Raw genomic sequence first — 12,349 nt, 5'->3', positions numbered from 1 at the left:
AACGGTCAAGCCAGCCGGCCCTTTACTTATGACACAGGCGCACGCTTGGCACTACTTTGTTGATGCACGTGCGGCTACTGCGCACACAATTCACAAACACAGAAAATAATTTTTTTTTGGTTTGGACTGGAGTGTACTTTCGGGGGTTACAGCACCCTTTAACGGTCAAGCCAGCCGGCCCTTTACTTATGACACAGGCGCACTCTTGGCACTACTTTGTTGATGCACGTGCGGCTACTGCGCACACAATTCACAAACACAGAAAATAATTTTTTTTTAGGTTTGGACTGGAGTGTACTTTCAGGGGTTACAGCACCCTTAACGGTCAAGCCAGCCGGCCCTTTACTTATGACACAGGCGCACGCTTGGCACTACTTTGTTGATGCACGTGCGGCTACTGCGCACACAATTCACAAACACAGAAAATAATTTTTTTTTGGTTTGGACTGGAGTGTACTTTCGGGGGTTACAGCACCCTTTAACGGTCAAGCCAGCCGGCCCTTTACTTATGACACAGGCGCACGCTTGGCACTACTTTGTTGATGCACGTGCGGCTACTGCGCACACAATTCACAAACACAGAAAATAATTTTTTTTTGGTTTGGACTGGAGTGTACTTTCGGGGGTTACAGCACCCTTTAACGGTCAAGCCAGCCGGCCCTTTACTTATGACACAGGGGCACTCTTGGCACTACTTTGTTGATGCACGTGCGGCTACTGCGCACACAATTCACAAACACAGAAAATAATTTTTTTTTAGGTTTGGACTGGAGTGTACTTTCGGGGGTTACAGCACCCTTAACGGTCAAGCCAGCCGGCCCTTTACTTATGACACAGGCGCACGCTTGGCACTACTTTGTTGATGCACGTGCGGCTACTGCGCACACAATTCACAAACACAGAAAATAATTTTTTTTTGGTTTGGACTGGAGTGTACTTTCGGGGGTTACAGCACCCTTTAACGGTCAAGCCAGCCGGCCCTTTACTTATGACACAGGCGCACGCTTGGCACTACTTTGTTGATGCACGTGCGGCTACTGCGCACACAATTCACAAACACAGAAAATAATTTTTTTTTAGGTTTGGACTGGAGTGTACTTTCGGGGGTTACAGCACCCTTAACGGTCAAGCCAGCCGGCCCTTTACTTATGACACAGGCGCACGCTTGGCACTACTTTGTTGATGCACGTGCGGCTACTGCGCACACAATTCACAAACACAGAAAATAATTTTTTTTTTGGTTTGGACTGGAGTGTACTTTCGGGGGTTACAGCACCCTTAACGGTCAAGCCAGCCGGCCCTTTACTTATGACACAGGCGCACGCTTGGCACTACTTTGTTGATGCACGTGCGGCTACTGCGCACACAATTCACAAACACAGAAAATATATTATTTTTTTAGCACTTGGGGGGAGCACCCCTGATGGACAGAGCACCCCCTGGACAACACTACAGCACCCCTTTAGGACTGGGACACTGCACAGGACTTTGGAGTGGACACAGCCCCTATGGAGAACTGACTGCACAACACAGTCCAGCCAGCCCCTATGGACTTTGAAGTAGTGGACACAGCCCCTATTAACAACAGCAGCACAGCACAACACAGCCAGCCCCTATGGACTTTGAAGTAGTGGACAACAGCAGCACTACACTACACTACACTACACAGCACTAACTCCCACCCTCCCTCTTCACTGTCCACAGCCGAGTGAGAAAATGGCGCCGACGCGGGTACCTTATATAGGATCCAAAACCCGCGAGACTCGGAAGGCGGGATGATGACGTTTTGCCTCGATGTCAGATCCGAGTCAGGCGGGAAAAGTCGAGCCTGACTCGGATCGGACTCGGATCGGGGGGGCTCGGGGGGGTTCGGATTTCAGAAATCCGAACCCGCTCACCCCTAATAACAAGTAGTAAAATATCAGGTTAGTAGAGTTCAGAGCTCTGTGCTGACTGATGTGTGACCCTGGTCTCTGCACCCTTGGGTGGCACCAGAACTTGCAGTCGGTCTGTTGGACGCTGCTCAGCCACAGCAGAAGCACATTTTTTGAAACTGAAGTGCGTGACGCTTTTAATAGTTTTACAGTGACAATTAAAAGGAACCCAATGAAAATAGGGTCAGATTTTAATGTTTCATGCGTTACTGATTAATGCACAGCACTAAATGACCCCCATATCAAAAGGTTATTTCTCACAAACATTTTATCAAAACTGCAAATTGCTCCATTTTTTTTTTTTTTTTTTAGTTTGGTTGTATGAATAACTACACCCAGGTTAATACAAAACCAGCACTCCTCCCAGACCTCTCTCCTCCTTATCTCCCCTCCCCGTGGCTGGGCAGGCCTAGCTCTACCTCCTGTCAGTGTGACACAAATTCTCTCAGCCCAGTGCATGCCAGGCTCTGATAGGGATCAGAGTCCTCCGAAAACACAGCTGTGTCTAACGATTACCAGCTCTGCGGCCCAAAACCAAACAGCAAATATGTCCGACAGTCCGAGCGAAGGGTCAGCGCAGCAGGGAGAAGAAGGGTCCTCAGCGTCTGCGGATAAGCCATGTATGGATCTCAAAGTTGCCATGGAAAAATGGTGAGTGACCCTACGCACCATTGGAATTATGACATCACCATTGTACTTGTAAGATACGTCAGTAATGGATTTTTAAGGATATAAGATATTCTTTTTTCCCGTCGACCGAAATCTCAGTTTGCGATCCCAAATATAATAATATACTTTATTTTTGGAAATCTTTTTTGCAAATGTGAAAGTTACAAGCATTCCTCTAAGGTATTGTGCAGATGAGATCAACTGCAAAACAAACCTGTCCTGAAAGCAATCCCTATTTTCCGTCTGTCCTGTTAGTATAAATTTAATTCAACATCAATCTGGTTTATATCTATTAATATTTGCATTTTTTGTTCCCTGTGTAGCTCAGGAAATCTCCTATAAAACAGTCAAATGGTAAATCCATCCGAACCGTAATCTAATGTTATAGTTAAGATGGAACTGAAAATATTTCTGGATAATATCTGACGCGTTGGCTTATAGGGTTTTCATTTACGCCCATGACCCAAAAACAGGAAAAATGCTGTCAGCCTTAGTTTGCCAGTAGGATGCACTGCCCTGTGCTGGTTTTGTAAACTCTGCTGTTTGGTTTTCTAAAGCAAAGAGTTAATAGGGAACAATATGGGAATGAAAACTACTTTCTGCGTTCTAAAATGATGATTTTTCTGTACGTTATATGTTTCAATGTATTGCTACAAACCAACATACGTGATTGCAAAATGAATGCTTTCCTAAAATGGCAGATACTCATCCATAGGGGTGACCCATTTCTGCATGGGTTTATTTTGGAAATACAGCTGTGGATTTCTCCTTCTGCAAAGGATTAAGAGCTAATCGGGGTTATCAAATAACTTGGTCTAGCATTAGCAGCTATTAGTGTGCAATATCCTTTGACTGTATCTAATGAATCCTTGTACCTTGCCGGAATAAACGTCCTAACGACGGGCCTAGGCTTTAGCGTGTAACTCCAATTTAGAAAATTAATTTTTCCAATTTCTATTTGCTATCAAATTCCAAATGAAAAATATAGAAATATAACAACAGCATCCCTGTGTCTCCAATGTTTCGCCAGGACCGTGTAACAAAAGTGTATATGTAACGTCAGGCCATTTTAAATATTTAAAAAAATTTAAAGGGATATGATCATCAAAACTGCATTATTTAAAGTTTGTTTAAAAATAGTCTTTCTATGGTACAGGTGATGGCTATTTGGTGTGGCTAATGTTGTTTTATTTATTTTTTTCTAGTTGTTGGGGCTGCATCTAATTTTTAGGGAGGTTACAATAACCATAGCTTCCCATGCACCTGGTAAAGCGAGGTTCAGGCCCTTAAAGCTAATAGCTTATCAGCACCTCACGCATACTTTTATACTACACTAGGGAACCTTCTGTAGGCAGTATAACTGCTTTATTCTTGGTATATAAGCTCTGATTTGCTCTATAAAAGCTGCTGACGGCACAATTACAGAACAAAGCAGAGTCATGAACTTAGGGCCTATTTCAGCACGGATCATAAATCTGCAATCGCACGCACCCGCTCGCTGTGAAAATATGCAAATGAATGAGATCGCAGTGCAATCGCAGCACTATACCAAGATGCCCACCCACTTCCCATTACATATATCGGCAAGTCAGCGAAAACATTGAGTAACATCGGACCCATACACACAGTTTTGGTTGAGCTGACCCTGACTCACAGACTGCGAAACTTCCTGTCACCATCTAGACCTCTGGCTGCGTATGCCATCGCAGGGGCTTAATTATGCACGCCCCTATAACGGCGTTCAAATGCACAGGCACGCCTGCGTTTCTTCTACCACCCGCATGTGCAAAACGCAAACATCGACCGGTTGCGTGCGTCCGCAGCCTTGCGATTCAACCTGAAGCAGGCCCTTAGGACTTACATTTGTATTTGCATTGCTAGAGTATGTGCAGTAAAGAAGTTACCTAGGTTAAAACCACTTTTTGAACTCACATAAAATCATCCATTCAGTGCCGGGCTCACCTGCCGATGGGTAGCATGGCATTGAAGAGGCAGTCTTCTTCGATGGGACTGTCCCAATGAAAGTCAGGACAGAGGGAGGTACGAATTATTAGCAGAGTGTAGGGTGATAGCAGATAGTGATAGCAGAGTGTACTGTAACAAATATGTGTTGCGGATTGTGCTTGGTGCAGTAGTCCTCCTGATATAGGGGTCTGTTTACTAAGCAGTGTTAGGAGACAGAGTGAAAAGTGATAAGGTGCCAGCCAATCAGCTCCCAACTGTCATTTTTCAAACACAGCCTGTGACATGGCAGTTGGGAGCTGATTGGCTGGTACCTTATCACTTTTCACTCTGTCTCCTAACACTGCTTAGTAAATAGACCTCATAGAGTTAAACCCAGGTACACTTGTATTGGCCAATATGCTGATGGTATAGATTGTGTAGAGCAGGTGTTGGTGCTGGTGGCGGTTAGTCCACACGTAGTATGCTTAACCAGTTGTTAGGGATTGGGTACGTGATCCCAATACTGCACCGGGGAGCAGACTACATCCAGTTAATGGATTTATTGTAATCTGGCAGAAGAACAAGTAACATAAGACACAGGGAAATCACAGGTGCAACAGTGGTAGGTAATATGTGTGGAATATAGCATCCCGCAGGTTCAGAGTAATGCTGGGCATTGTAGTCTGCCGGGCGTAAACTCTGCAAATGCAACAAATCAACAAAATTATAAATATAGAGAAAAATGTAAACTAGAAATGTGGTTCTTATAACATGAATAGCAGACAGCGCCCTACGTTTAAAGCGTAGCATATCTCTCAATCGCCCTGGTTCTGGCAGGGGAGTCCCAGTCCTGCGCAGATGAGACGTTGTCCCTTTTGTAAAACAGATCATTTGCAGGGGTGGCTGAGTTACGCAAGTTATAAAAAAGTAGAGAAGAAAATTTATTTAAAGTTATTTAAAAATAAATAAATAAACAAAAAATGTTTTAATAACATGAATAATAGAAATGCTTAATTTAAATAATAAAGCATATTTTCAAGTCACTATCTTATGCTTGAGATGGAAATAGCAATAGGAGGATTGCGGCAGTACTATTGCCGCAACAATCCTTTTTTGATAGACTTCCCCATGATTTTCATTGGGAAGCTTTCGCTAGGAAAGACATGCGGAAATCCCTTGATAAATAAAGAAAAGTCCTATTTCTGGCAAACACGGCTGTTTTCCCCAGATATAAAGCTTTTCTGGGTTTATCAGGGAGGCCCAATAGACTGTGATGTGGCTTAAAAGACATATCAATATTGTGATTTTTTACCAGTGTACAGTTATTAGGCTTTTAATTATACATGCCTACTCTACCGGGAGTCGCGGGAGACTCCTGATTTTTCGGGTAACCCCCCCACACCCCTGATAGAGTAGACAAATCTCCCGCATCCCTCCCACTTCTTAGTGATGGGGGCAGGATGGGGAGATTTTCTGAGAAATATGCAGATCCGTAGGGAGAGGGCGAGGCTAAATGACGCGACCCACCAATTGGGGGTTTCCTGTAAATGGGCAGTGCTTAATGATGACTATAATCTGCACCCCCCCCTTCCCCTGAAGATGAGAGCAGAATGTCCTCTCTGGGGGCTCACGGAAAGGTGCCCTGCAAAGTAGATAAGTATGCTTTTAATACAAAAAGTGATAGAGAACCTGTTACCCAAACACTGTGCACCTCATGCCTCAGTGGTCACATGCTTCTAGTGAACTGATCAGCAATTTTGTTGTGACAATTGGCACCAACCACAAAATGGCTGCCTCCATTCTGAACATGCTATACATTAACAGAAAACAGCAATGGTTACAGGATCTGTTTTAATAACATGCAGAGGACATTTACCTCTTTATGAACACGCCAGTACTGTTCATCAATTGATAAGATTTCAAACTGATAAAAAAAATTCTAGGGTGCCATATACTGTGCAATCTGCCCATGTGTAGTCAACAAGAGATCATTTTCTAAGTACAGTAGGACTACTGGTCTTCATATTTAGGTTCAGTGTAGTTGGGCACATTAAATTACTAGCATCAGGATGCTTTATATTTCTAGATAAGTCATCATTGCTACTCAGTAATAATGTCATACACATTGACAAGGTCACTGACGGGCATATCCAATTGGCCACAAGGCTTTGCCCGCAAAAAATTATGCAGATCTCGTGACTAATTTTGCTCCTGATAACTATGGTATCCAATTAAAAGAAAATATATATTTTTTTTTAAATAAAGTATAACCCTGCAAAAAGTAGAAAATAATCTGTCCCCCCTAAAAAATAAAATAAATGTTTTTAAAAAACAAACTTATTTCGATTAATTTCCTACGAATAAAATGAAAAAAGAAACACTAGAAAAACGGTAATTTTGGGGTAATTTTAGGTCAATTAAAAACAAAAAAAATCAAAATGAAAAAAGTATAAAAATAAACTTTTTTTAATTAGATTAAAAAAAAAAAATAAATAAATAAAAATGTGATTTGTGTAATTTTTGGCCAATATGAATAAAATAAAAAATAAAAAAAAAAAAAGCAATTATTTTTCCTTTAAATAAATGCTTTAATTAAATTTGGGGCATAGTGATTACAAAAAAAAGTTAGGGAGTAATTTGATGTCATTATTGATTTTAACAACTAATAATGACATGTAATTTTTGGACTAATTAAGCTGATCGGAAACTTTCAATTGCTTAATTAGTCAATAGAGAGGGGTGTCTTAAGGGTTCGGAAGCAAGTCCCAAAAATTTTTCCTAAAAAATAACAATTTTAGGAAAAATTAGACCTGCTCTGAAGGGGCACAAAAAAAATTGCTTGCTCAAAAAAAAAATACAAATTTATTGCACCCACTTGTATAAAAAAAATGGTAACAACCCAGTGGCATTAGTTTTTTGGAAAATTCCCTCCCACTTGGATATGCCCCTGAGTGTGTCTAATTACTGTCACTATGAGGAACACTGCTACATATCATACTAAGGAAAGTAATTTAATACACAGACATGACCACTGACTGTAACTATAGTCACTATGAGGAGCACTGCCACATAGCATACTAGGGAAAGTAATGTCATACACAAAGATGATCACAGTATGTGTCTATTATCACTATGAGGAACAGTGCTACATAACACACAGACATCATCACCAAGAGCCTGCTGCTGTTGTCACTATAAAGAGCACTTACACATATGATAATGAAGAGAGTAATGTCATACACACAGACATTATCACAGAGTACCTCCAACTACAGTAACTATGAGGAGCACTGCTACACAATATGACCACCAAGTGCCTCATCCTACCTATGTAAATAAATATATATTGCCTGCAGTAGTAGACTGCTATCCCTACCATCCATATTTACATGGCTAGGACTTGGCTACAGACATCACACAGGTCACAGACGTGTAATTCAAGAATCATGGAAATACAGACACAGCAGTTTATATTTATGGACCTGTCAGATATTACACAGTCTAAACTCTGCACAGAATGATCAGAGCGGGGGGAGAGGTGCAGAATTATTTACACAAATGAAAAAGCAATGAGTACAGTACTGCTATATAGTATCAGGAGCAATTCAAAGGAGAATAAAATTTCCTCTTATCCGACCACCTGTACTGTGATAAAATAAATTGCTGTAAAAGCAAAAATGCTGAAAATATAACACACAATATAGAGACAAAATACTTAATCTGGGCTGTAGGGAAGGGTGTGCGAGCTATGCCATCGCCCAAGGCCCAGTCACTCTGGGGGCAGCACCATCGCTCCCCGCAGCCCCTGCATCTGGCTAGCAGGGTGTCTGAAATGGCACATGCAGCTAGAAGCTGCAGTGCTGCTCGGAGCATCTAATACCCCTTTTACACCGGAGCTAAAACCCGGGTTATTGCAGGGTTAACCCGGGCAGCTCCTTGGTGTAAAAGGGGAGAGGGTTGGATCGCCGGGTCGAGTGATCCATCAATCCAACCCAGGTAACTTGCAGGGTTTAACATGGGAGTAACCCGTGAAACCCTGCAGTGTGAACGGCGCACTCCGGGTCACGATGACCCGGAGCGCGCCGCATGCCGGCCGATTGGTCCGGCTTCAGTGGCACTTGGAGATGACGTCATCTCCAAGCGTCCACTTCAACGCCGGAATAGCCGGGTCTATTCAGACCCGACTCCGGTGTAAACGACGCCGACTCGGGAATGTCCTGGGTCGGCGCCGGCTAAATGCCGGGTCTGATCCGGATTGGAACCCTGTTCCATCTCCGGGTCAGACCCGGAATTTAGATGTAAAAGGGGTATTAGAAACACTCCGGGAAAGCACCCTGCAATATGTAGATCCGGCCGGAGAGTCTGGGTTGCTCTACAGTCTACACTAACTTCTGACGGCGATCCCGACCCTTCCTATGACATCACGTGTTAGAGGGCAGGACCAGCACAGGGAGCCCTACTTTGGTACTATACTTCATCTATATCAGAGGTTCCCAAAGTCCACCATTACAGTCCACGTTTTAGGGATATCCAAGCTTGAGTCCAGATGGTTAAATCAAATGAATTGAGGTACTAATTAAGTCAACTGTGCTCAAGCATGGATATCCCTAAAACGTGGACTGTAATGGCGGACTTTGGGAACCTCTGATCTATATGTTAGTGGTAGTCAGTCCGGGTCTAATAGTAACTGGGCAGCGGGCCAATCAGAGCTATGCTCCATGTCCTGGCATCAGGGAGGAAAAAAAAAACATTGTGGAGCTCTGTGCCATCGTTGGTGCAGAACCATTGGATTTCCACCACTGATGGCAAAATGATCAGCCATCGGTGGTTAACCATCAATGGTTGGTAATCTTTGATGGTTGATGGCCATCCCTAGTGCTCTAAATAACTTCTACTCTGCAGGAGTGAAATGTGAGTGGCATAATCAGATTAACAATGGGGCAGATCTTTTGGACAGCGCTCCAAATCTGGAGCCGCCACTGGGCAGATGGGATTACAGACCCAGGCCTCCTCATAAAACAAGGCCCATCATCAGCAGCTGCCCAATTTCTATTTCTATTTTTCCTCAAAAAGTGATGACATTTTTCTGCTTTTACATATTTAAGGAGACACTGGGGCTAATAGTGTAGAGGATGTACACGCCCCCTCATCGTACTGGTCACACCCATCATGCACTGTACACAGCTCCACTGCTCCTCACAATAGGCCCTTTATCACTGTCAGTCCCAGGCCTATGTGGCCCTTCATCCAAGTCTGGTGAGCGGTAGTCTTGTTTGCACAGAGGCAGGGATGCCCCCGCCCCACCCCTGGATATGAGCTGGGCAGAGGAGCTCACACGTAGCGCTGCAACAATGTTTTCTTTTCTTTTTTTTTTCTTAAGGGGGCGTGACCATGCCTCCTGCTATTAGGCCACGCCCCCTTCACCCAGGCCTAGCCCAGCTCAGCTCTTGGCAGCCCTGCAGAGAGGCACACAGAAATGTGTCTATTAATGTAAACCTGTCACCTACTCACAGGCAAGAGGCAGCAGTCATTTTGTTGACTGATATAATACTTCTAAGAATGTGGCTCATTAATTATTTAGGCAGTGACATGCGGTGAGGTAAATGGCTGGGGAGGCACTGGCCAGATTTACACATACATATATGAACCCGAGGGGGCTACGACCGCACATCACTGTATTTATGAACCAATGCATCCCAACATTCAGGACGGGTGCAGAAGTAGGTGGTGCACACTAAGGCATTGGGGGGATGTCACTAGCACTTCTAACACTATGGACCGCTCCCACCCTTTACCCTCCATGGCAGGTGAGTACAGCACCAGTTCACCTCTGCAGAGCAGCAGTGATTGGGACATGCCACCCAACTTCTGGCCCAATGGGAACCAGTGACCTGTGATAGATACACAGGGCTCACAAACGTGCCTCAGTGATATTAATGGTGCCTTTACATTAATAGGCTGCACGCTACATACTGGTTCAGTCTACAAAATGGCTGCTTCCACTGCGGGTAAAGGACATGGGCACTTAATCCATCTGAGATCCCGGAACGGGATGTAGTTAATAGACCGGCAGACACGATGCTGCTGGTCTAAATCCTGAATCACCCTACCCGACAAGGGACTTAAGATAGGCGTCGAAATGCCGACGCTTATCTTAATCCCGATGCCGGAAGAACGACCCCCGCCATCCCGATCGTCCTCAGAGGCTAGGGGAAGGGGGTGTTAGGGTTAGGCTAGGGGAAGGGGGTGTTAGGGTTAGGCACTAGGGGGGGAGGTTATGGTTAGGCACCCCCCCACGGGAGGGTTAGGTTTAGGGTGTGGGGAGGGGGGGTTATGTTTAGGCACCCCTGGGGGGAGGTTAGGGCTAGGCACTAAGGGGGGAGGTTAGGGTTAGGCACACCTAAGGGAGGGTTAGGGGGGGGGAGGGAAGGGTTAGCGTACTTACCTTTACCTGTCTGGATTTCGACCCGCCGGCCTGCCGCTGTCTGTATTTGATCTGGTGGCTAAATAGCCGCCGGCATTACATACCGATTCCCCCGGAACACATAGAGCAAGTTCAATGGTAAACGATCAAATTACTAGTTACCATGGTCATGTTTCATAAGAAGGGACTAGCTTGGATCGCAGTTGCTAATACGCACGCAATCGGCCAATTGCTGCATTCTGTGCTTGTGTATGCATTGCACTGCGCGTGCGCAAACTAGCCACACCGATCAGGACCCATGGCAGAGCGATTGACAAGAAGTGCCATTTGTGGGTGGTGACGGGGGTTTAGTCATGCGAACACAGGCGTGCCAGTGCATTGGGATGGCGTGCATAAATTATCCACTGCGATCCCATATGCAGTGTGAGGTTGCAATTCCTGAGTAAGGTCACTGCTTGTGCAAGTGTGCGTATGGGTCCAATGGTACTGGATTGTACTGATGGTTTCGCTATTCTGCTAAGAGTTACGGATGTGCGTATAGTAAAGTGGGCGTCCTTATGTGGTGCTGAGTTTGCATTGCAATCACAGTGGATTGGCTTGCTAACGCAGTTGAACTGCGTGCCGTGCGTATGCAGTATTGCGATCCGTGGTGAATCAGGCCCTAGGTATGGAATGTCCCAAAATAATATGCACCCACCACCCTCATCCCCTGATAGATAGAGCGGGTACAACCTACTAAGCAATAGCACAATGGGCAATGGAATTGGCCAAATAAATATAGAATTAGGGTACTCTCGCTGTCAAGCTGTATTTAAGTCAAATAATACGGAACAAGTAGAGCATGATTCAGCGGTGGATCCAGTTGCAGCCGAAACTGCATCTTTTTAAACTGTGCAACTGTGTCTTTGTTTAAATGCCTTTGCCAATTGGGCTTACTACTGCGACGCCCACCAGCTGCAGCGCTAATCCGTCGCTGTACGTATTAAGACTCTCCATCGTTGCACCATCAGAGATTGCACCAGCCCTATGGAGGGGCAATGTCTGCGTCAGAACATGGCCGCACTTCAGTGTAAAAACCAGCCAGGTGACGTGTACTACTTAATGTATGGCTCAGACTATTATGTCCAAATTAACGATACGGCCATGGGCTCCAATCTGGCACCGGCATACGCCAAACTTTATATGGCCAGCTATGAATGTAAATACACACTTGATGAGTTTAAAACTAAACTAATTATGTATATGAGATTTATAGACAATATTTTTGTAGTTTGGTCTGGTACTAGGGATGATTTTTTTTGGACATGATTAATCAGCTAAATTCTCTCCATGAACCAATTCGGTTCACCTATAATATTGATCAGTGGATCTGACTCAG

At 44.4% G+C, this 12,349-nt stretch overlaps 1 long non-coding RNA gene across 1 annotated transcript in view; it reads left to right on the top strand.

The window, feature by feature from the left end:
- Positions 1–2,369: 2,369 nt before the first annotated feature.
- LOC148509609 (uncharacterized) overlaps positions 2,370–12,349 on the top strand; it is a 30,921-nt gene continuing 20,941 nt past the window's right edge. Inside the window, exon 1 of the long non-coding RNA XR_015869414.1 lies at positions 2,370–2,585. This is a non-coding gene — a long non-coding RNA (uncharacterized LOC148509609). The remainder of the gene's footprint in view (positions 2,586–12,349) is intronic.

Source organism: Taudactylus pleione, unplaced genomic scaffold (assembly GCF_031769625.1).
Source record: "Taudactylus pleione unplaced genomic scaffold, aTauple2 ptg000318l, whole genome shotgun sequence".
In the NCBI taxonomy this organism is placed as follows: Eukaryota; Metazoa; Chordata; class Amphibia; order Anura; family Myobatrachidae; genus Taudactylus; species Taudactylus pleione.
Note: the sequence above shows the minus strand (reverse complement) of the source record. Positions and strands in the feature narration are given on the sequence as shown.